Below are 23122 nucleotides of genomic sequence, written 5' to 3' on the forward strand. Positions count from 1 at the left end.
TTCTTCACTTTTGCGACCGTAGCAGCCACAGTTTTACTCTGAAGAAAAGTAGAAAGAAATGTTTTTGAGCAAATTAATAACGAATGAGACGACGTATAACCGGTATCCATGAATCTCCTGTGGCAAGTGCATTTCTTTCGACGTTAAATATTTTTTACGCCAATAGTGGTGGATTATATCGTGGAAGATGATTAGATAAACGAGGAGATTTTAAATCGCACGATATTAAGTTTGTGGGTGGCCTTAGCAGTTAATCCCAAAAGGAATGGCTATCCAAAGCAGCAAAAATGTCACCACATTAAAGTGCACTGCTCCGCAAATTGTCGGATGAAGTTGAAACTTGCTTTTAGCAGTCCGGGGGAGAGCAGTGGTTGAAGATGCAAAACAAAGAGTCTCTGGGGCTGTATCGGGGGACAACGTAGGCATGCCCCAGGGGATCAAAGGGTACGCGAGGCCAGAGAAACGCCGAGGACATAGGAGAGAATAGGGGTAGCCCACGGGAAGTGCTTGAAAGGAAAATTTGTGCGATTCCCGATAAGAGAACGACGTGGAGAGTTTTCGTGTACAACATCGTTTTTTCTAGTAATCAAAAAACATTCTCTGGTAACGAAAATTTCCCAATGATTTGCGTAGGAGTTAATTATAGTTAATATGCCATGTCGATGCAATTTTTTTAGTGAAGTTAAAATCCGTGATTTTCCATTTCAATAATCAGCAAGGGTAGGTTTTATGTTTAAAGTGTCGATTCTAATTATATTAATAAAGAACAGATTGTGACAATTTTCCGCTAGAAAATAGATTGATCTAGAGGTAAATTGTTACTATCGGTTCTTTATCATGTTCAAATTCCACAACACCACGCCTAAAACTACTCAATTTGTTAATTATATTCATTCCAGTAATAATCCTTATAATATAAATACTCGTGTGGAAGTGATTCGCGGAATCGTTTTCAACTTTTCATATGGACTTCATGGAGAGGGAAGTTGATTGCGAAAAGACGGCATGCCGTTGAGGTCTCGAAGCTGCCCTGAGGGCCCAGCTAGCGAAACTGCTAATAACTGAGTGAAAGGAACAAATCAAACTCGTCGTCACATTTGGTTCATAATTTATTATTCACACATCCTCTGTCGGTACATTTCTTTCGTTCCGCCCGAATTCGGACCTCTTTAATTCGAATCTGCATTTTCCAACCTTGATCTTCCACCGGAATTCCTTCACTCTATCGCCCTCTGTGCCCTCCCCTGCCCCTGGCTTGTGGATTACGCCCGATCTCGGTGACCTTTGATGAGCCTCAATTCTGAATTTGCATCATTCCCAGCCGCACACCTCTGCTTCCCTGCACTCCTTGCAAACTCCTTGTAGCATTCATCCCCTTCAAAATAGCGTGGCTTGGTTTCCTCAATTATTTCAACATTGTATTTTTCTCCGCGTGCTCTTCCGGCATATTTGTGGAAAACATTAGACCTTCTTTTCCTGATGGCGTCTCAGACCTTTTCCATCCGATTGTATAGTTATGGATTCCCTCGCCTTCCAAGGGACAATTCTTCTGATCTTCAAGCTCCCAGTGTCTTTCTCTGATTTTTTCCCTCCACTTATTCCAACCACTTGGCCAATCATGTCTTTTTAGAGGTCACGCATTTGCCTGAATGCAAAGCTTTCGGGCAAATCGCCGTCACATAAAATCGCATCGTTATTGTGGCCATTAAAGGTGAGCTTATTGGGCCAAGATCATCTCATCGATCCATATACTCATCTCATCTTTTTCTCATTGTAATTCTCCCTCCATTCTCCGAGTTATTCACATTTCTACGTATATTTAATGCTTTCCCCGCCTAAACTCAGCATATTATTATCTTTGGGCAAAAGTTATATGCATTGTTCGTTTCACGTGAAGGTGACATGTGCCGAAACCAAAGTCGTGTGAGTAATAAATTGTGATGAGGAATTCAAAAAGAGGTTCGACCTCACACACACACACACACACATATATATATATATATACATATATATATCATTATTATTATTATTATTATTATTAGGTAATCTACCGGTTAAGGTAGGTTTTACATGGACACAGCTACTAAATGAAATATTTTGTGACTCCTAGCGAAACATCTACATCAGGTCCCTCTTCATCTCTGAGTACTTTCTTCCTACCTTCATCCCGTCCAACATCCCTATCCTGCTCCTTCCCTTTCCTCGTTTGCCAAACATTCTCCCCTCTATCACAGTCTTCAACATCCCACTGCCGGTCAATACCCCCTTCATCCAATTTTCCTACCTCCATAGAATTTCTCCCAACAAACCCCTCTCTTCAACCACCATACCAAGTACTTCCTAATTTGTTTTCTTCTCGATCCATTTCACCTTCTCCATTCTTCTCCGCACCCACATTTCAAAAGCCTCCAGTTTACGTCTATCCTCCTGCTTCAACGACCACGTTTCCGCACCGTACATAGATAGCTACGCTCCATATCAGGGTTTTTACGAGTCTTTTCTTAATATCCTTACTCAACGTCCCCGTCATCAACTCCCTCCTCCTTGTGAAAGCCTCTTTGCCTAGCGCAATTCTTCTCCTTACGTCCCTACTACTTCGACCGTGTTGGTCCAAAACACTTCCAAGATACGTAAACTGTTCTACCAGCTCTAGTTTTTGCCCTCCTATTTTAACGTTTAGCTTAGCCTTTTTCTTTCTAGAAAATCGCATAACCTTTGTTTTATTAATATTGATTCTCATCTTATACCTGTCGCGCTGAATTACCAATTCACTCAGCAATGCTTGCAGCCCCTTAGCTGACTGACAAACCAAAGCTTGGTCATCAGCGAGCCTAACTGATTTCACGAATTCCCCGCCCACTTTCATTCCTACCTCCAGTTCTTCCCATGCCTCTTTAATCATTTCTCTTACATACAGTTTGAACAGCCACGGAGATAATGGGCAACCCTGCCTAACACCTCTTCTTAACACATCCAGACTCCCCGTTCCCCACTCGCACCTGAGCAGTCTGAGACATGTACAGGTTACGGTTTAGCCTCCCATCCCTCAAATCTATTCCTATTTTTTGCAATATACTCATTAGTTTTTCCCAATTCACTCTATCAAACGCTTTTTCAAAATCTACGAAACAGGCAAATACCTCCTGGTTGTATTCTATATTCCTCTCGATTAATAATATCATTACTGCAATGGCATCACGCGTACCTGTCCCCTTCCTGTACCCAAACTGGTCATCCCCTAAGTAATCATTTGCCTTACTCTCTATCCTTTTGTTTATGATCCTTAGAACAACTTTAGCTGCGTGGGATATCAAACTTATTGTCCTGTAGTCCTCACATGATGTAGACTTTACCTTTTTCGGAATAGGAACTAAAGCTGATCTCACAAAGTCTTCTGGCCAGATTCCCTCCTCATAAATACTACGACTCAGCCCATATAGCCCCTTCCTCCCACATTTTCCTCAAAATTTCAGTAGTTCCGCAGGAATGTTATCCACCACCACGGCCTTATTTAGTTTCAACTCCCTTAATGCCCTTTCTATATGTTCCTTCCATCTCTCTTGAATCTTTACTGCGCCAGCTATTATCATACCCGCCATATCTCTAACTGTTACCATAGATCTTCCTTTCTTACTTCCCGATAAAGATTTAACTTTGCTGTACAGCGCACCAATTTCACCCTTCCTCTGCAAACTTTCCACATCCTCACACTGCGTCTTCCACCATGCTTCTTTTGCTTTATTTGTTGCCCGACTCAATTTATTTAAACTCTTGCTACTTCATTTTGCCTATCTCTGTATTTACATTCTTCCAGTTTCTCCTCTCATCCATCTTTATAATCAACTCATCCGTGATCCATGGTTTCCCAGTCCTTTTCGCGTTAACGGTTCCAATAGTGTCTCTTGCGGCTTTAGACAACCCTTTCTTGATACATTCCCATTTTTCTTCGATAGTACTTAGCTCTTTACCATCCTCCATGATTTCCTCTACCGCCTGTTTGTATTCCTTCCTTTTCAAGCCATTTAATGCTTCTACATTCCATTTTCTAACTCGCCGCCCCTGCCTTATCTTTTTGAAACGGACGCTACATTTCATAACAACTAAATTGTGGTCAGAGTCCGCATCCGCTCCCGGGAAGCTGTACGAATTTATCACAATGTTCTTAAACTGCGTATAACCAGGATATAATCTAGCTGATACCTTTCTGAGTCACCTGGCATTTTCCATGTATACCTGCGTCTTTTGTGGTGTCTAAACCAAGTGTTGGTGATAATTAGCCCCTTCTCCGGTAGAACTCAACTGCTTTCTCCCCGCGGTCATTCCTCGTGCCTAAACCGTAGTCCCCCACCTCATCACCATCTCTTCCTTCGCCTACCGTCGCATTCCAATCCCCCATCACTATCAAATGTTTCCCTGCAGGAACACACCCGATTATGTCCTCTAACTGATCGTATATCCTCTCGACCTCTTCTTCCTTTTGGTTGCTCGGTGGCATGTATACCTGAATAATAACCAAGTTCATCGGTTCTGCTTTTATCTCTACTAGTAATATTCTATCCGTTTCCTGTTCTATGTTGAGTACGCTTCTTCCTACCTCTGTATTTAATACTATGGCAGCCCCTCGTTGGCTCTCGTCCCCGCCGCTGCATATTATTCTAAAATTATCACTCCAGTAATCCCCGCTATCCTTCCATCTCACCTCGCATTGACCTGGAATATCTATACTTCCCCTTTCCATCTCTCGCTTAATATTCTTCAGTTTCCCTGTCCTCATCATTGCCCTAACATTCCACGTTCCTATTCTAACTAATTTGGTCTTCTTCTCCTGCGTCTTCTGTCCTGCTGCTGCTGGTTTTCCCTTGCAAGGGTTTCGTGGGATGACGACCGCGGAAGCCTTGCCTCCCCCGCTGCCGGGCACGACACACGGCCGATTGGGCCGAGCCCCGTGGTTGCCAGGACTCAAAATATCTCTATTGTCCATCATATTTTTCTAGGGAATGATAATTGAGGTGGTTTCCCGTTGCCTTCCTCAATAGTGTTTTTAACGTGACACCATCACTTACTGGCCGCCCCACTGGGGTCAGACGCCATTGCAGCCGCCTCACAGAGGAATAGACGCTGCTTGGACTTCCTTTTATCTGACTCCTAACCTTCGACCTATCTTGCATGGGTGTCCCTACCAGGAGCAATTATTAATACTCCCGCCAGCACAGCTCTAGGGGTCACCGGAACGCACAAGCCCTTCCACCACGTCAAGGTTGTAGTCCGGGGTGTATGTATATATATATATATATATATACACATTCAAACACGAAATCCCGCCAAACGGCGAATAAATACTCATATATACAGAAACAGATATAAGGAAAAGGGATAGGAACACATATAAAGGACGAACACAATAGAGGTGGGGAAGGCGGAATCGAACGGATCACAAGAGTAAAAATATTTCCTCAACCGGGACTCGAACACCGGATCTTTCCACTTGCCGGGCGGATGCTCTTAACCACTTGAGCTATCGAGGATATGTAATTTACCCTGAGAATATATATAACCATATGGTTGTGTATATATATGTATATAGAGTTTTTAATTCGAGGTGCCCTCATAGTTCCAGTGCATCGCCGTGATTTACGTAGGATAGCAGCGCCACCGAATTATTTTTTTTGACCGTGTTCACATTTTGGAAATGCCGTCGTCTTTGATCATCGGATCGAACGCCGTGGATCGACTTTGCTTTAATTTCCTCGAACGGCGGCGCCGTGGAAATACGCGGCGGCGACCCTCCTTTGCGGCCCTGCCATTGTCCCGCCGCCGAAACGACCGTCGGACTACATGGATACTCGTGCGAAGGCAGGGCCGCCGTGTGCCGCCCCCGGTCCTTTGTCCGCGTGCCCGCGCCTCGCCCCCGCCGACAGCGACGCCCCATCGGATCCCCATTCCACCCTGCGCCCCCGTGGTCTGCATTGTGAATCCCTCCGAGCGGACATTTAGCCTCCCCCCACCACCCCCGCCCCTCCGGGGATCTTGAATTGTTGTGGGCGGAAACAAAGGCCGTGAGTAGCCGGGAGGGGGGGGGTGAAGTGTGCGAGGGAAGGTGGCACACAATTTAGTGCCGTACTTCGGGTCAGATTGCCATCCAAACCTTCGTCGATCTATTTTTACATCTCCGGGCACGATTTTACATCCGCATGGACCTGCGAGCCACCTCAGAGGCGCGCGGGAGGGATGTTGGAGCTTGTGCGGTGTAATTACGTCCGTAGCATGGAGAGGGGGATGAGTGAACTTAATCGACCTTGACCCACAGTGACGTGGCGGGCGCTAGTTTCCTCGCTTGGAATTCTTAAAAGAGAAGATGAAATTAATACGTGACGTCATCGGCATCGGTGACAATTAATCCGTGATAATTTTCGACATAAACCCTAGTATTTACTTGTTTTTCGAGGTGCCAAAATGGACCCATATTTCAACGCATGGCCCCGTAAATGGCCCGAAGGCAAGTGGCATGGAGTTAGTGTTAGAGAGGTTTGTATAGCAAGTATCGGTAACAATTTTTTCCTGGAGTCTGCGCGAAGTGCTGGATTCAGACCGTCGGTTGTTAAGTGTGCGCACGATTGCAGTTCGTGTATTTGAATTGATGAGATGATGGCGTGAACACCATTTACATCGCTGAAATTTTTGGCGATGCGAAAAATTTGCGCTAAACTCGTCTAGAAGGTCTTGACGGACGACCAAGAGCAGAGTCTGATTGCAAAGACCTTCGAAGACGGTATCGTGACGATTCCCCAACCCCCTTACAGTCCCGACTTGGCACCAGCAGGCTATTTACTATTCGCAAAAGTGAAATCCTCCATAATAGGGCAACACAATGGGACCCTAAGTGACGTCAAAGAAGTTCGCACGCTTTAAGGGCGTTCCAAAATCCGCCAACTAGGGAACCTTCGAGTTGTGGACAAGCCGCAAGGGCTAAAGTGTGTCGACGCTCAAGGGGTGTACTACTTTGAAGAATTTTGAGGCATTATGGCAATAGCTGAAGTATATATATATATATATATTATTCCGAAACGTTTCCCGATACTTTTTATGCAAATCATGTGTGTATCATTGCGCGTCATATGTTGATGATTAGATTCACCGTGCCTTAATCGAGTCTCCATCCGCGATGATGCTCGTACCGTTAGTGCGACGCTCTCTCATCTCTTTTCCGGTCAAACAGTTGGTTTGTACGAGATACAATCCCGACGATGCTGGGGCATCCCCATTTTGTCGATTTGAATTTCCCGATGCCTTTCCATGCGACAGGGGACAGAACTTGAAAAGGAAGGAAGGCGAAAACATCAGGAAAAATTTGTTGCCTACACTTTGTGTGCAAACCTCGTGTAAGGTGGCTGTAGAAATCTTCCCTGCGGTGGACATTGTTAGATCGGCTGAGGAGAGGGAGAACTGAGGAAGACGTCCAAAGGCGAGTGGTGATAGGAAGAAGGGTGACAAGGACACAAAGGAGGCGGCGTGACGCGGGGCGCACCGCGGGCCGCCTCTCCGGGGCGGGAGGGCGAGTGGGCACGGGAAGAGCCTTGGGAATAATAATCGGGAGTTGAGGGTCGGATGTGGAGAGCAAGACGTTGACGGGGTGGTCGAAGAGAAGAACTGTGTAGCCGTGCGGACGTGGAGAGGTGATCCCATGCAATCAATCTGCGGATTGGGCTCTGGCGGGTGCCTATTGGAGTCTCCTTGCACCGTGACCCGTCGAGCGAGCGTGTGCGTGCGTGCGTTGAAGGATTGGCGGAGAAACTGGGTGGTTCTGGTAAAGAGTGGTCGGTTCCCCCACCCAACCAGGGAGAGTGAGAGCAGACCAGACGTGGGTGTGCATAAGGGTCTCGATTGGATTTGGATTTGTTCGAAAGGGGGGTGGAACGACCGCGTCTAATCCAGTGGGGGGGTGTCTTTTAAGTCAAGGGGGGGGGTAGCGTCCCCCTTCTCGTCTGCAAAGGGGGGGGGGGCAGTGGCTATGCGAGATGATGGCGCGGGAAGGATAATGACATACGACGTGTTCTTTTTAAAAAAAAAATAAACTGATAATCTCCTCGATACCTTTTCCCTCCGCCTCTCCCCCTTCCACTTTTTCTTGCGCGGCCCCCGAAAGCGGCGAAACGACTTGACTACGTGATTTGTTTTAATGAAATTGCGACCCACGTGCACGTGCCATAAAACAGCGATTCGGATAGATTGGGTAAATAAGTACGGCGCGCGCAATACGCGACGGATTTGTCGGATCCGTGTCGTGGGATGGGGAGAGAGAATTTACGTGCGCCGAGCATAACGTGCCCGTTATGATCTTCGTTAATGCCTCCTTAGTGCTCCGCCCTCGGAGACAACTCTCGAGTGGATCTGATCAAGGGAACGCTTATAAACGCGGGCTAAGTTCTGCACCCCGGGAACCAGAATCCCCGGGGCGCCACCGGAGAGAGAGAGAAGCGGGCGTAAGGAGGGTAGCCGACGGGCGTGGTGCGCGCCTTAGGCGTGATTTCTCTTTCTCAAGGCTCGGAGGAAGGTAGAAAGAAGAGGATTAGAAGTGCCTGAAGGGTGGGGTTGGGGGTCAGCGTAACACGATGTCGGGTAAACTAATAGGCCGATAGAGTGGAGAGATCCGTGGAAGGGCGACGGGAGGAAAGATTTTTTTTATTTTTTAAGGGACATTTTTTGAGGTCTTCTGTCGTGGGGGAGGGGAGGGACCACCGGGAGGGAGGGATGGCAGGGGGAAGGAGAGGGTTCGACATCAGCCGATGGCAGGGATTGCCGTCGGGAATGGAGGTGCGTGGTTTACGTTTCCCGTGTGCCCCCGCAGAGGTCACCACCGTGCGCCCTCGTCGAAGCGCGGGCGGCCGGATTATTTCCTCGTTACTGGCGCTCCTTCTCCCCCCCTCCGCGACCCTCGCGTCTCCGTAGGGTAGGAGGGGGCAAGGGTAACGGGCACAACCCCTCACTTGAGGGCCGGCAATTTGCATTTAAGAAGGCAATTAGGGACCGCACAGGAGAAGACACTACCGACGCCAGCGGAACTATCGGAAGCCACCGGGAATCTCTCTCTCTCTCTCTTGATATTGGGGTTTAATTAAAAATTGAATGCGAGGCGGGCTTCTAGGGTCTTACGTGCAATCATTGTGCGAGTGGGAGGGGAGGGGATTTTGAGCGTTTGAGAGGCCATAGAGTTCACCGAATCCCACGAGAAATTCACTTCGTCGCATTGAATGAAACTCAACCTACAATCTACTCTGGTCACAGTTATATTTTTATTCAATTAGAAAACTTATATGCCGACCCAGCTTTATGTTCGCATTTTTTTCTTCAATCAGTTCACTCATTAGAGTAATTCGTATTGTAATATGGCCCTTTGACCTCCTTTATGCCATAAACACACACACACACACACACATATATATACATATATATATATATATATATATATATATATATATATATATATATATAGTATCTTCGAAATGGAACGCTCTTCGGCGACGCACGAATATTTAAAAAACAGATTTAGATTTTTAGAATATAGAAACAATTCTTCAGAATCTGATTCTGAAGACGACAGCCGTGCTGTCGAAACGTCAAATAACAAATTGTGAGTGTCCTTTCTTTGTGTTTCTATATTCTAAAAATCTAAATCTGTTTTTTAAATATTTGTGTATATATATATATATATATATATATATATATATATATATATATATATATATATATATATATATATAAACCATAAAAATCATAAACACAGTAATCAACCCCAAAGTCGGTTTGATAGGGGAGTAGTAGAGTTCACCCAGTATTAAGCCCTATACGGCGTGTGAAATTCACACATCAGGGAAGGGGGGGCCAGTTCCTTTCTCTGTGCCGGTTATGGTTTCCCAGGAAGATCTGGTACCAGAAAAATCACATAGCTTGGGTGAAGCTGCAAGTGCCTTGCCCGGTAATCGAACCCGGGACCCTCCGGTCAGCAGTCCAACGCTCTACCCCTGGACTACCGCGACCCCCCACACGCACACGCACGCACGCATATATAGATAAAACACACATATATATATATATATAATTTTTTTTTTAACACAGATGTAGATTTTTAGACATAGAGACAAAAAGAAAAGACACTCGTAATATAGTATGTTGTTTTGACGTTACGACGGCTCGGCCGTCGTCTTCAGAATGGCGTTCTCTGGGAAGAGCGGAGAGGACATGTGCGGGGGAGAGGTGGGGGAAGGAGAGGTAAGGGACCAATAGGAAATGAACAAGGGCGTGGGAGGGGATATGTAGGCAGCCATATGATGCATTCAGTGGGCTTGGTTCAGCCCGGGCGGTTTAAATGACTGGGCCACCCAAATATGCGCCATCTCGCAGGTTCTCACCTCTATTATACTGGCAGATTTGGGAAGGATTTCAATCACCGAAACGTAGAAGCAGTCATCAAAAGATTGATTGTGGGAAGCAGTATGATTAGGGATGGGATAATTAAGGAAGGTGGGAGATTTGGTGGAATATCGGTGGTTATTCATGCGGAGGGAAAGTCTGGTCGTGCATTCGTCTACGTAGAAGGCAGGGCAGAAGTTACAGGAAAGGCGATATATAATATTTTTGAGGTACAGGTTGCGACCGCTTGGGAGTTGGTACTGAGTGAGGGGGAGGGTCTTAGAAGGTGACAGCATTTGCAGCGTGGGCGGTTGCATGGTGCGGATAGGGGTGGGGGAGAGACGGGGGTGCTCGCAGTTGGTTTTGTGGACTTGAAGATGTCTCGCAAGTTCGACGGGCGTTTAAAGGAAATAGAGGGACAATGTGGGAATAAAAGTGATGTGGACTGAGTGTTGTTAATAATTGGGAAGAGGTCACGAATTAAATGTTTAATTGTGTGTGTTCCGGGTAAGAAAGTGGTGATAAGATTGGGGCCTTTTGGGCGGTTTGGTTTGGGGAGGGTAGAGTATTGGGTTCACGGTTCGAGGATTTTACTGTTAAGTAGTTTTTCAGGGTATCCACATTTTCTGAGAGAGTCATGTATCTGGTCCAAGTATATCTGTTGGGAGGGGGTGTTGTTGTAGAGACGGAAGCCACGGACTGAGAGTGAGAATGTGATGGAGCGCTTTGTGTGAGGTGGATTGCAGCTGTCGAAATGAAGATACTGTTGCTTATTAGTTGGTTTAATGTGGACTGAGGTGTAAAACGTATTGTTTTGGAGGTGAATGTCGATATCTAGGAAAGCGATATTCGAGTCTGATATAGAAGAAGTGAAAGATACTGAGGAGGAGGAGTTGAGAGAGGAAATAAAAGAGGATAAAGTTTCGCGTCCGTGGGGCCAAAGGAGGAAAATATCATCGATATGGCGGGCCCAGAAGAGTGGTTTGAGGGTTTTTCGTTGCAGAAAGTCATGTTCTAGTTTACCCATAAAAAGATTGGCGTATGCAGGAGCCATACGCGTGCCCATTGCAGTGCCTTTTATTTGTATATATATTTTGTCGTTGAATTGGAAAGCATTTTTGGTGAGAACGATTTGGCTCAGTTCGATGGGGAAATCTGTGGATGTGGTGTGTGTTGTACTTATTGTTGGATTTAATGGATATGCAAAATTGCAATGCGTTTGTACATTAATTTAAATGTAAATTTTGATTAATTATATAGTTTATTGAATTACTCCTTTCCCGGTGACGCTTCGTGTAGAACATGGCACTTTCAAATTTATAGTTTAAGGTTATGTCAGCAATTATTTTTGTCGGTAAATAATATTATGGCACTTCCCTGATGTGTCTTTGGTATCTTAAGAAAATCAAAACATCCTTCTAACCGTCGAAAAAGGAAGGGAATCGCGAAGTAGACTCTTAATCGGCATAAACCCCCATAAATAGTTATTAGTGCCTCCATAGACATTAGGCGGTAGACTTCCGAGCTATTTATTACAACTTTCAAGTGGAGTCTACCTTTTTACTGCTTTGGGGCATTTGCCGATAGGAGTTTAGTGAATAATATTGGAGTCTATGGACACGCGGTGCTACAATATAATTATAAAAATTAAACAAACGTACACAGTAAAAATGCAAGTGAAGGAGTCCTTGGAAGAAGGAGTACACTCTGGGAAGACGCACGAGGAGAGGTGAGAAACTAATCGAACGCGTATCACGAGGCTCGTTAGTTTTGTTGAAAGTAATAATGGGAGGAATTAGAAAGAAAGGGAGAGATAAGGAGAAAGTCCAAGGATGAACCACGGCAATAAATGATGGAAAATGGGAGCGTGAGTAACTGGGAAGGAATAATGGAGAGACATGATATGGATTGGAGGGCTGCTTGTTGGTGCTCAAACCAATTTGAGCGGATTGATGACCCGATCTGGCGACGACGATTGGAGACGTCAGCGTCTTGTGTCTGTTCCTTAGAGAACATTTATATGCACATGTCCTCATTTTGTAGCAGAAGAGCCTCCAATCGTTTTAATTCAAAGAGATTGACCTTCAACCTGTGGAATCAGAAGTAGAATTTACGCCTTTCATTTCGTATCAGAGGAGAATAAAAGTTAATGCGTGGATTACTGGGCAGTGCATACGACTAAAACGTAGTTTTAACTTTTCTTTTCAATTTGGGCCTTCTCCTCCGGTTCTTAGACATCCGAATATCTTCGTATTCGACAGCTAAAAGTGTTTTTTTATGGCGGAAACCATATAGATAAATGGATATGTATGAAACATTTGAAAGTAAGTATGTAATGAATAGGAGAGTAGCTGTGAGAATCTGGAAATTTTTTCACTATCTTTCAAGGTGCCAATTAATACGTAAATGAATAATCGATGCGTCCTAGCCTCTTGAATATTTTTATACTTTGAACTTCCCCTTTTTCTAAAGTTAAGGAAGGGTAATTCGTAGCACCCTTGCAGGTCTGCTGTATTTTCAGTTGAATCCATTCCATAACACCACTGTACTGTGTGTCGGGTGTTCATGTTACTATAGTGACGCAAATAAATTTGCTCTTCGGCAAATATTTCTTTCGCCCTTCCAACATTTAAACTACGCCTTCTAATTACTAAATCGCATACTATATTTAGTTAACGGTGGTCATTCTGCGTTACAACATTTCCGAATCCGGATATGTATAATATCTTTTTACTATAGGCATAGTTGTCTTTTTTTTCTGAAACCAGAGTGTAGCTAGAAGAGCTGAAGTGAAAATTAAAACCTATATAGATTTAATGCTTACACTGCACGAAGTTAGCTTTTTAATATTCAACCTATGATCTTATGTGTTTAATAATTCTCCGATAGAATTATTTACTTTCCCAAAGAGCTTAAACGAGAGAGAGGACGTAACTGGAGGCTGTAATAGCACACATGCAATGTTGGTCACCGTTTTAATGATCTTATTGCCTTCTTTATAATCGACATTTCACGGAAAGCGCGGCGAATTATTTTTTCGAAATATCAGAGACCTTAGCTTGTGTCGATTCATTAAACACAGACCTCCAGCTCTCTTACTCGAGTTTGAAGCCACATGTCAATCGGTCACTCGCGTATGTGGACTTGAATTGAAAATTTAAAGGACTCATCGAAGTACGGTCGTTCATTCGTCTGCCACGAGAGGCGTGCGTATTGCTCTTTCGGCCGCAGAATCCTCAGGCGTGTTGGGATGATGAAATGGAGTCCGGATCGACTCGCCAGCAAATATGCATTCACAAAGTCCGTGATATTGGCGCCCGCAAACCTTTTGGGCTGATGTCCCACCAGGCGGAGCATCAAGTTTTGACGCTTTACGTCGGCGCATTTGGGATGAAAGGCGTGGGCGGAATGAAGTCCGGGCGCCTTGGAAGTTTCAAAGGCGACGGTCGGATCGCGCCGTGATTCACTCCGCCTGGCCTTTCCGCTACGCAGTCCCGTGAGACGGAGCGATGGTCATTAATACAGATTGGGAGCAGTTTCGAGTGCCCAAAGTCACTTACTAGACTAAACTACTTACGAGCTAGTTTCTTCGAACTCCACGTAAAGAGTCACGAAAGATCCCCGCTGTGGCGCATAAGACGCTCGAGTTTCATCTCTTTATGTCTTGTTTCCGGACCCAGCACCCAGAGAGAGATACATTTCATACTCAGAGCTGTGATTAATAATTTCATCGCGTTAATTAATGATTTGATCACAACCCCGTGGTTTATCTCCTCCCCCTCCCTCCCCTGGGTCCCATCTCCTCCTTGTCTGAATGCATGAGCGCCCACGTGTCTTCAGTTTCATATATGTCCTTGCGTCGAGAGATCCCCAAGCTGAAACGTCGATCGCGAAGTAAACATTAATATCGGATCGTTTCCGCCATCACCAATTTGTTTCGGGATAAGTTCATGGGTTCATGAACTGGCCCGGTGAAGTGGGTCATCTAACTATAGAACTATCAATGGGAAGCAATTGAAGTTGGAGGTTATTAAATTTTCTCCGCGGAACTACCTACCAAAAGCAGTACGCATGAGACGCTATAACTAATATAAACTAAATTTGCAGAGAAGGTAAGAAATAGATAATGAAATAGAGGACATAATAAACTTCTCAATGAACTTCGTTCAGTTGAAGGGTGCCAGTGGTCTCTAAAAGTTTCCATCGAAAGAAATCTTTATATTTTCAATCTTTTCGGGTCAGTTTCCAAGCCTAGAAAATAATTTTGGTTTTCTTAATGCCTGAATTTACAAAGGAGAATATCATGAAAGTAGGATAGCCCCACATCAAGGATATAGTGAAGATACCTGTAGGTTTATTGCAACCACTTAGCTTGGATTGAAGCTCTCATTCTTCCCATATATTTCTTGTCCTTCTATTGGCAGATGAAGAGGCAGAAGGAGCATACTAAATATACTTTGTAATACTCTTGAGTAAATGCACTCTTCTTTCACCGGTGCCCTGAATTCTCCCTTGCTGTGCCTTTATAACAAACTATGACTTTCTGCTTGATGAAGTTTTCTCGGGTCTTCCACCGGGTCAGGGGTTCCATATTGGCCGACGTTTCGATTCTCGATTCGTGCATCGTCCTCAGGGTAGATCCCTCATCTACCCTGTGGACAATGCATGAGTCGGGCATCGAAACTTCGGCCAGCATGGAACCCCTGACCCGGTGGAAGACCCGAGATAACTTCATCAAGCAAATACGCCGTGAAAGCACCAGATCTTATTATGACTTTCTGCTTTCTCATCTTGTTCATATATCTCGTGTTGTCGAAGATGAATTTCACCCCATTAATCGTCAGGACAACTGTTCGTTGCCACAAATGTAGCAGAGCATCATGCGACTGTACCTTGTGCTATCGCTCGAAGGGGTGAAATATCAGCGGAATCTGAAAAACCATCAGAACCCAAAATTCCCTCCAATTTGATCTTTGAATCCATGTGACATATTTTTTTTTGGAAATTCAGTCTTTTTTCACCTCAAATTCCCTAAAACCTTTTATTCTGCCTTTTACTTTAAGAGGCCCTTCTCGTACCGCATACCACACTGCCATTTGCCTGCTAGATGTTGGTACCCGGCATGCAACACATCACTAACATTTTCAATAATCTTCAACCCCTATAGGTCTGAATTTTCATTTGCTGTAAATTTCAATTTTTTTCCTATAAATTTCGCGGAAGGGAGTCATTCGCTATTCGCAACGCAGCGCTGAGGTCATGTCTGACAGATCAGCGGATCTAAGAAATCTCGTTCCCTCTCATGATCATCGGGAAACCCCCCCTCCCCCCCATCGGTCGCCCCTCTCACTCGTGACGTCAGAAGAGAGGCAGGGAGTCCGAAAATCGCCGTGGACCGGCCACATTGTTTCTTTTGCGTTTTTATTTCCCCGTCAAATGAATGAAATCCATCTGCTTCATTTGATTGAGCGCCGCTTCTTATCAACGGAGAGTGTAAGAATTAATCGCTCGGTACCCCTCATCTTCCCTAGCGGTCTCGAATTCATCATATGCTTTTGGAATATTTGTACATTTCTTGCTCTTGCCTTTGACAAAACGTTCCCGCACTACTACTCATAGGCTAGAGTCAGCTGCAATCTCCATCTCGGAGGTCAGGTTTGGGATATTTGACTATTTCCGCGTATTCAATTTGACTCGAAATCGAACACACGAGCACATTCCGCATTGTCTTAAAGTCTTCATTACATTTAACAGTTTACATCGATACAGAAAAAATGATACGTATTTCAGAGTAAAATTGAATAAACAACAAAATAATTTAATTCTGAGTAAAAGGAGTAATTTTTTTGTCTAGCTTTGTTGCTACTCGTTAAATTAAAGAGGAAAGAAAAGTTAAAAACATAAATTAAAGAGAAAAAACGTGTGAATAGACGAATTTCTCTCTCGTAAAATTCTTTATTTACATAAAAATAGCCGAGTGAGATAAAGTGGTATTTGATTTTCTGAATAGCTTTTTGTTATACTGTAAACGTTTTCAAGATAAAAGTGGCCATCAGATTTAATCATGAGAAAATGAATGTGTGATGAAGATCTCGTGGTTACTATCAGGAACGCGTCGAGTTTATATGCGTTTTGTGAACTCGTGGCTGAGGTTTCCCACTCGCGACATTGGCCGGACGACTTATTAAATATGTTATAATATTTACCTCCTGGGCCCCAGACCCTTTGACGATCCTATCCAAAATCAATCCGGTAGTAGGAGAACGTTGCAGGAAATTACAAGTGTCTCAGGAACCTTACCCCCAAATGCGTGCATTTCAAGTCTTGGTCTGAGGTGAGCTTTAATTTCTCCCATCTGAGTTAACTTTATTTTTTGGTTGAATACAGTAAAACGAAGGGTAGTGGACCAATACTAAGAAATTCAATGAAAGGTAGTTGGCCAATCTTGTACCATACCGTGAGGTGTCCACGTATTTGTTCAAGGATAGAGCAAGTTTAAATCTCTTTTACACCTGCTTTTTGTGATTTCCTACTAAGTTCTGGTTTATTTAAAGTCTTGGATTTTGGGTGATAAAATGTTAAGCATATAAATTGGGCTAAAACTTAATCATAAATTGTTTGTAAATCAAAATGATGAGATTTTTGTTGCCGTGCGATAATATTTTGACTTTTGACCGAGAGGCTGTCCTGAGGCTGTGCGCGCGGGAGACGGACTTGGAGCGGGGGAAAAAGACACACTTTTCCTAATCACCGCTCTCCAGGGGTCAGGGGAATCGATTGACCCGATACTTTGCACCGAGAGGGAGGAAACCCCCCCCCCCCACCAACCATACTTCTGATCCACTCACCACGGATGATTTAGTTCCAGGATGCACCGCGAGAATGCAATGCCCCTCTTACAGTACATTGTAACTGCTTCCGCATCGACTTCAATGATTTCGAGTGCTCCCTGGTATTCCTGGTGGTAAATCACCAGACGGACAAACATGAAAAATCACGCCGAAAATGCCGACATTCAAATTAATTTCAACCTCTGGTATTGCACGAAGAGGAGCGAGATTATTCCTGACGGACTGCGTGATCATTCGCGGCTTACTAAACGTGAAATGCCGTGAAACCTGCTTCCTGCTTTGATATACTGATAAATGCTTTTCGTGATTTGGCATTCATAAGAGAATGGGATATTTTTAATTATGGAGAATATTTTTCTCATATAATGAACTTTTTGAGTACCCATTTGACGTGCTCTCGCTCGTTAACCAGTTGAAAGAATTCTGGATTTCACTTTCGCTAAAAAAATATTGTAAAACAGATTTGTCGAATTCATTTGTAGTGTCATATTCCCATTTGAGAATCGTAGATACGCAAGAGATTGTCTTAAGTTTTCCAGAGAAAGTTACGCGTATATAATTTCAATAAATTCATTTCTTTCTTATCAATTTCTGATTCTTATTTCTTGTTACTTTTTGTGCTTCGTAGTGTGATCGTTTTGTGGCACGATGGCTTAGTTGAAATATGAGTACGCTTACAAGATTTATATGAACATTATCGGTAAGAGTTTTTCCCTGACACGTGCGTGAGGAGCTGAATTCTGCATAGAATGTAATTAAGTATGCGTTAGATCTTAGATATCATATTGGCATTGATAAGATAGCAATACCCTTCAGTATCACTGAAAAATTGGAAATGCGAAATATCTGCGCTTAACTCTTCTCGAAGGTCTTTGGACGGACGACCAAGAGCAGATTCAAGTGTCTGCTTACGAAGAACTTCTGCACTTAGCACCAGTAGTCTATTTCCTATTCCCAGAAATGAAATCCTCCCTCAAAAGACACCAACACCATGGGGCCCTAAGTGACGTCAAAGAAGCTTGCACGCGTACCCTTAAGGACCTTCCGGAATCTGCCTACCAGGGAACCTTCGAGTCGTGGAAAAGGCGCAAGGGCAAAAGTGTCTCCACGCTCAAGGGATGTAGAATTATGACGCATTATTACAATGTATGTATGGAATGAATCTATTTTTTGCGGAACTTACCACAATACTTTTTACACAAACCACGAAGTTTCTTTTTGACACCTAGGCAAATACACGCTCCTTCATATTCTTTTAACGGCTCAGTCCATCATGATTGATTCAAAGGCTTCGTAATTGTACACTGATTGAAAACGAAAGCCTAATAGCTTAAAACTATTAGTCTAATTCATAACACGAAATATCACCGATGATTTTTTAATACAATTTTCAATTTAAGATAATTATCCTTTACATTCTTAGCTACCCCCGCAGTGAAATGTGTCATTTTTACGTGCTGGTAAAATTATTACAATGTGCTCGAATCTGTCGTCAAATTTTAGCTTTATTTTTGCGCAAGTAATCGATTTAAAGCTACCCATAACCAACTCTTTTATCCTATTTTCACGCGAAATTTTATCGATTTCCTTCCTTCCTTCTTCCTGGGGTTCTAATATCTGATTGCAGAAATATTGAATTTCCATCATCCCGAGTAGAAATTAAGTGTTTATACGGACGCTGTCATTCTCAAATTCTGTTTTCTTTCGCAGTATTTTCTGAATATTTGTATAAGATCCTCGGGATTTGTGAAATAGAATAACTCCTGCCACATCCTTGTTAACTGTGATAGTCTAAAAGGCAGTAAAGTCGGAGAAAAATCGGGTTCTGGAGCAAACCACTTGCAAAATGCCTTCCTTAAATAGGATATTTCACACCAAATTGAGAAATTTTCCCTCCTTCAGAGCTCAAGAAACAAATGCGCCGCCGAATGCACCGTGATAACGAAGAGCTGTGCGTTTCGCGGTGCACACAGCATTTAGATACCAAGCCTCAAACTGAACGCATTTTAAGTCACATTACGGGATTCCATGTATATCGCCATTTATTTCAAGTAATTAAATCGCACTCATTCCATTTGAAATTAGTCGTACCTATGTGAATCTCCGAGTGTCTATCGTGTTTTGTAATTTAATCGGATGATATACATGTACAACTTCAAGTATTTTGCGTCAATGTTATTTGCTCTTGTTTAAATAACCAATACGAATGGCTTTATAACACACAAATAATAGCGTGTATCAAACGGCACATATTTTTTCCTCTAAACTCTACTCTCCTATTTATAGGAGTTTCCATAGAAGGCCGTTTGCTGCCCTGAATCACAATTGCTGAGGTGGAGACTTTAACGCCAGGAACTTCAAAATTGGCGGATGGGCCACTCGCGGCAAACAGATACGAAACCGTCCGTGGATAGACATTGTGAAATCATAAATCCAAATCATAAAACATAGAGTTTGATAGGACGTAGAGGAGGACACAATTAACGCTCGCGAACCTTGAAAGGCGATAGAGATGTGAAAGTTAACATGAGTAAGCAGTTATTTCTCAATCTTTTTTCGTTTCTAACATCGTAATTGTTCATCCACCTTCTCTTCAATCTAGTTTCCACCAGACCAAATTCCATGGACACACCAGAACATCCGAAAACCAGCATCAGTGAGGGCAACTGATTCTGATTCCTTTATTCGACCTCCGCTCTTTTTTCCTGGATCTGCAGCAGTTGACCGCACTGCCATTGGATGCATACATTTAATACTACTCCTGAAACCGCTGATGGAGCCACTCTCTCGTACATACGCTCACCCAAAGGCCTTTAAATTATGAACTAATTCTTTAACACAAAACAGGATAAATTTGAAGCAAAATGAGTATTCCTTCGTATTGAATCCCTTCTAAAGGATAGCAAAAACTTACATAAAAATTTGCAAAATTTCCCCACAAACACAAGAGTACATTTTACTTTCAAACGTCAAGCCAATGGTTGATTTTACCGTCGAAATTCGTTTCCCTCAGACTTTTAGACTGAATTTACTGTGATTGTACGAACGCAGACGCATGAAAGCTATCCCTTGCATTTCTCTTTCTAGAAAATAAATACATTTGGTAGAAAATTACTTCTTTCTTGATTTCTTAGCATGCATCTGAATCTAAATAATTTGTTAACAAAATAATAACGCGTACAGATAAGCCCATCTCAATTTTGGTCTATTTTTTCTGTATATTCTTAAGTTTCCAGGTTTAGCCGTTTTCTACCATTTAACCGTTTCCTCAGATGGCTTGCTCACATACTTATAGCACCGTCTTAAATTGTTGCAGATTATCCCAGGCTCCAAGTATTTCTCATTGATTGTCTCTCTCTTCCGTGGTATGCGGGGCTTTTGAAGACGGAAGTGCCCCGAGATTACGATCAAGTTCAAAACTACGCTCACGCTGTTCTCGCTCTGAGTCACCGCTCCCAGCAATCAGGACATAAAAAATGGTTAAATTCTTCCCTGGGACCATGTTTTACAAATATTTACCCCTCGGTTAAAAGATTCGCACGGTCTAAATTCAGTTCCAAGAGTACAAAAACTCCTCAGCCTTCCTCAAGGGCGCTAATAATTTTGCCTCGATTTCCTCCAATTTCAATTGAATAATATTATAAGTCCATTAATAAATCTAGCTGACCATCCGTGTGTTTTGCCAGATGATTCCACAGTGGTAGGTTGTTTTAGTTTACTTCAATTAGTACTTTAATAATAAACACAGGTGTTGACGAGAAAAACTTTAACTGTTTTTCCGGAATCGCAAAGCGGCTAACATTTCGATCGCCTTCTCTTAAAGAGTCAACGTATCCCTTAATATTAGAATTGCTTTGCCTAATCTGACCCTAAAATAATATTTTTCGCAGTTTGAATTTTACTGCAAATTACCTAGCGTTAAGGTTAACTCCCATAACTTTACTTTTCCAGATAAAACAGGCCATTTATCTTTTTATTACATCTTAGTTGTATGTTACCGCTTCTACGCTGATTACGATGAAAGCTATTTCTCCTTGACATATTCAAAGAAGCGTAAGATGTCCCGCGGCCGTTACTCTCTATCAAAGTCATTCGCTGATAGGCAAGGAAAACTGTTTCTCCTCTTGTTTTTGCGACCTTTTTGAGGTTTCACACTCGACGGCTCCTTTTATCTCAGAATGAATCGAACGCCGAAGCGACGCAAATTGAAGCGAGGTCGTACCTCGTGCTCTGACGCGAGAAGAGCCTTCGAGATGGAAGGAGCCTGCGAGTCGAATCCAAATGAAAAGGAAATAAGTCGTGAGCTTTTGGGCATCGCATTCGCTTTCATTCACGCCTCTGACCCGGCCCGCTATTCGTCGATTTACCGCGCTCTCGATATACATGTACATATGCAATTGCTCTATCATGGCTCGGACACAATAAATATAAAGAGGAAAAGAGAGCAAATGTGAATTAGATGTAAGGAAGGAGTACTCACAGTGAATAGGAGTGGTGGTGTGCGGTTGCCGTCTCCTGGGTGTCGGTCGGCCAATTGGAAGGGGGCGGTCAGGCGGTGTGGAGGTGGCAGAGAGACGGGAGAGGGCGGCGGAGGCGGCTGGGGAGGATGGAGAGAGAGGGAGGCTTGGGGTGCTGGTCTGTCGAGTGACGCGTTGCCGCTTCCTCTTGTCCTCCGCTCGGAGGGAGTGCTCGCCGGCGAGAGGAGAGAGAGAGAGAGGGGAGCTGGAGATGAGGCGGCGACCTGTTGCAGTGTGACGGGACGCCGGGCCACGGCGCCTCCTTTTATAGCGCCGCCGCTGCCGGGGAGGGGTGGGGTGGGTGGGGGGGTTGACGGAGGCGTTGGTTGGGCGTGTGCGTGCCGTGAGGAGAGGGGGGCGTGCGGCGGCGGGAGTCGCGGAGTGGGTGCGTGCGGCCAGGAGGTGCTGTGGGGCGCAGCGCCCCCTTCCACGCTTCTCCCGGTGCGGCCGTGGGCGGTAGGGGGTGGGTGTAAGGGTGATGGTCCCTAGGGGGAGGGCGGGACCCCTTGGGAGTTGGTGGGGAGGTGTGTGATTGGGAGGGGGATGATCAGAACGAAGTCCTCTGGTTACATTGGGCGCCACGCGGGGGGCGGCTGGGGTAGGTGTGACGAGCGGTGGGCGGAGGACGGCAGCTCCACCAGCCCCCACCCACACCGCTCCTAGCTTCGACCTGCAGTCTACAGAGCACTGAAATTGAACATTAAAACCTCTGCATTATTTTGTGAAAGGTTGGTGCACGAATGTAGGTCAGGGCACGAATGAGCAGGCTTCAAACTTGCTCGCATCCCGACGTCGCGTATCAATTGTAGGACGATGGGACCCCGTGGGGAGCAGGGGTTTCGGCGCGGGCCTGCAGCCACCAGATGTCGATGAATTCCATCGCCAGCTGGTGTCCAATTCATGCTTCATATAAAAAGTATCGGGAAAAGTTTCGGGGAAATACAGGGATCGTCCGGAAAATAAGTGTACTGACTCCTGGGCTGGGCGCGCCGCTCCAGGCGCGCCCAGCACCGCTCTGACGGGCTGCGATTGGAGGGGGGTATGTTGGCAAGCGACGCTGAAAAAGGCAGTCGGCTCTGAGCTGTGGTGTAGTGAGGAGCTCTGTTAACGTGAACCTCCACACTCGACCCACGTCACGGAACGCGATGCCGAAGCAGCGTTATTCCATCAAATGTGCGGTAAAGCTTGGGAAATCGTCTACCGAAACTGTCGGTATGATTAACCAGGCTTACGGGGAGTCAGCCATGTCCAGAAACATGATCTTTCGGTGGCACAAGATGTTCGTGGAGGGCAGAGAAGAGGTCGACGACGAGTCTTCGAGAGGTTCCCGATGATGCCTTCGCGGGA

The 23122-nt window shown here is 44.4% G+C and overlaps 1 protein-coding gene across 1 annotated transcript in view; it reads right to left on the reverse strand.

Annotated features, from left to right (window-relative positions):
• Nucleotides 1–21996, reverse strand: part of Dh31 (diuretic hormone class 2) — a 72655-nt gene extending 50659 nt beyond the window's left edge. The window contains exon 1 of the mRNA XM_071588272.1: nt 21739–21996. The gene's annotated coding sequence lies outside the window, so the exon portion shown is untranslated. The remainder of the gene's footprint in view (nt 1–21738) is intronic.
• Between the last annotated feature and the right edge of the window lie 1126 nt (nt 21997–23122).

The sequence above is a fragment of the Hetaerina americana genome, unplaced genomic scaffold (assembly GCF_022747635.1).
Source record: "Hetaerina americana unplaced genomic scaffold, ioHetAmer1.1.p SCAF_3, whole genome shotgun sequence".
Taxonomy (NCBI): domain Eukaryota; kingdom Metazoa; phylum Arthropoda; class Insecta; order Odonata; family Calopterygidae; genus Hetaerina; species Hetaerina americana.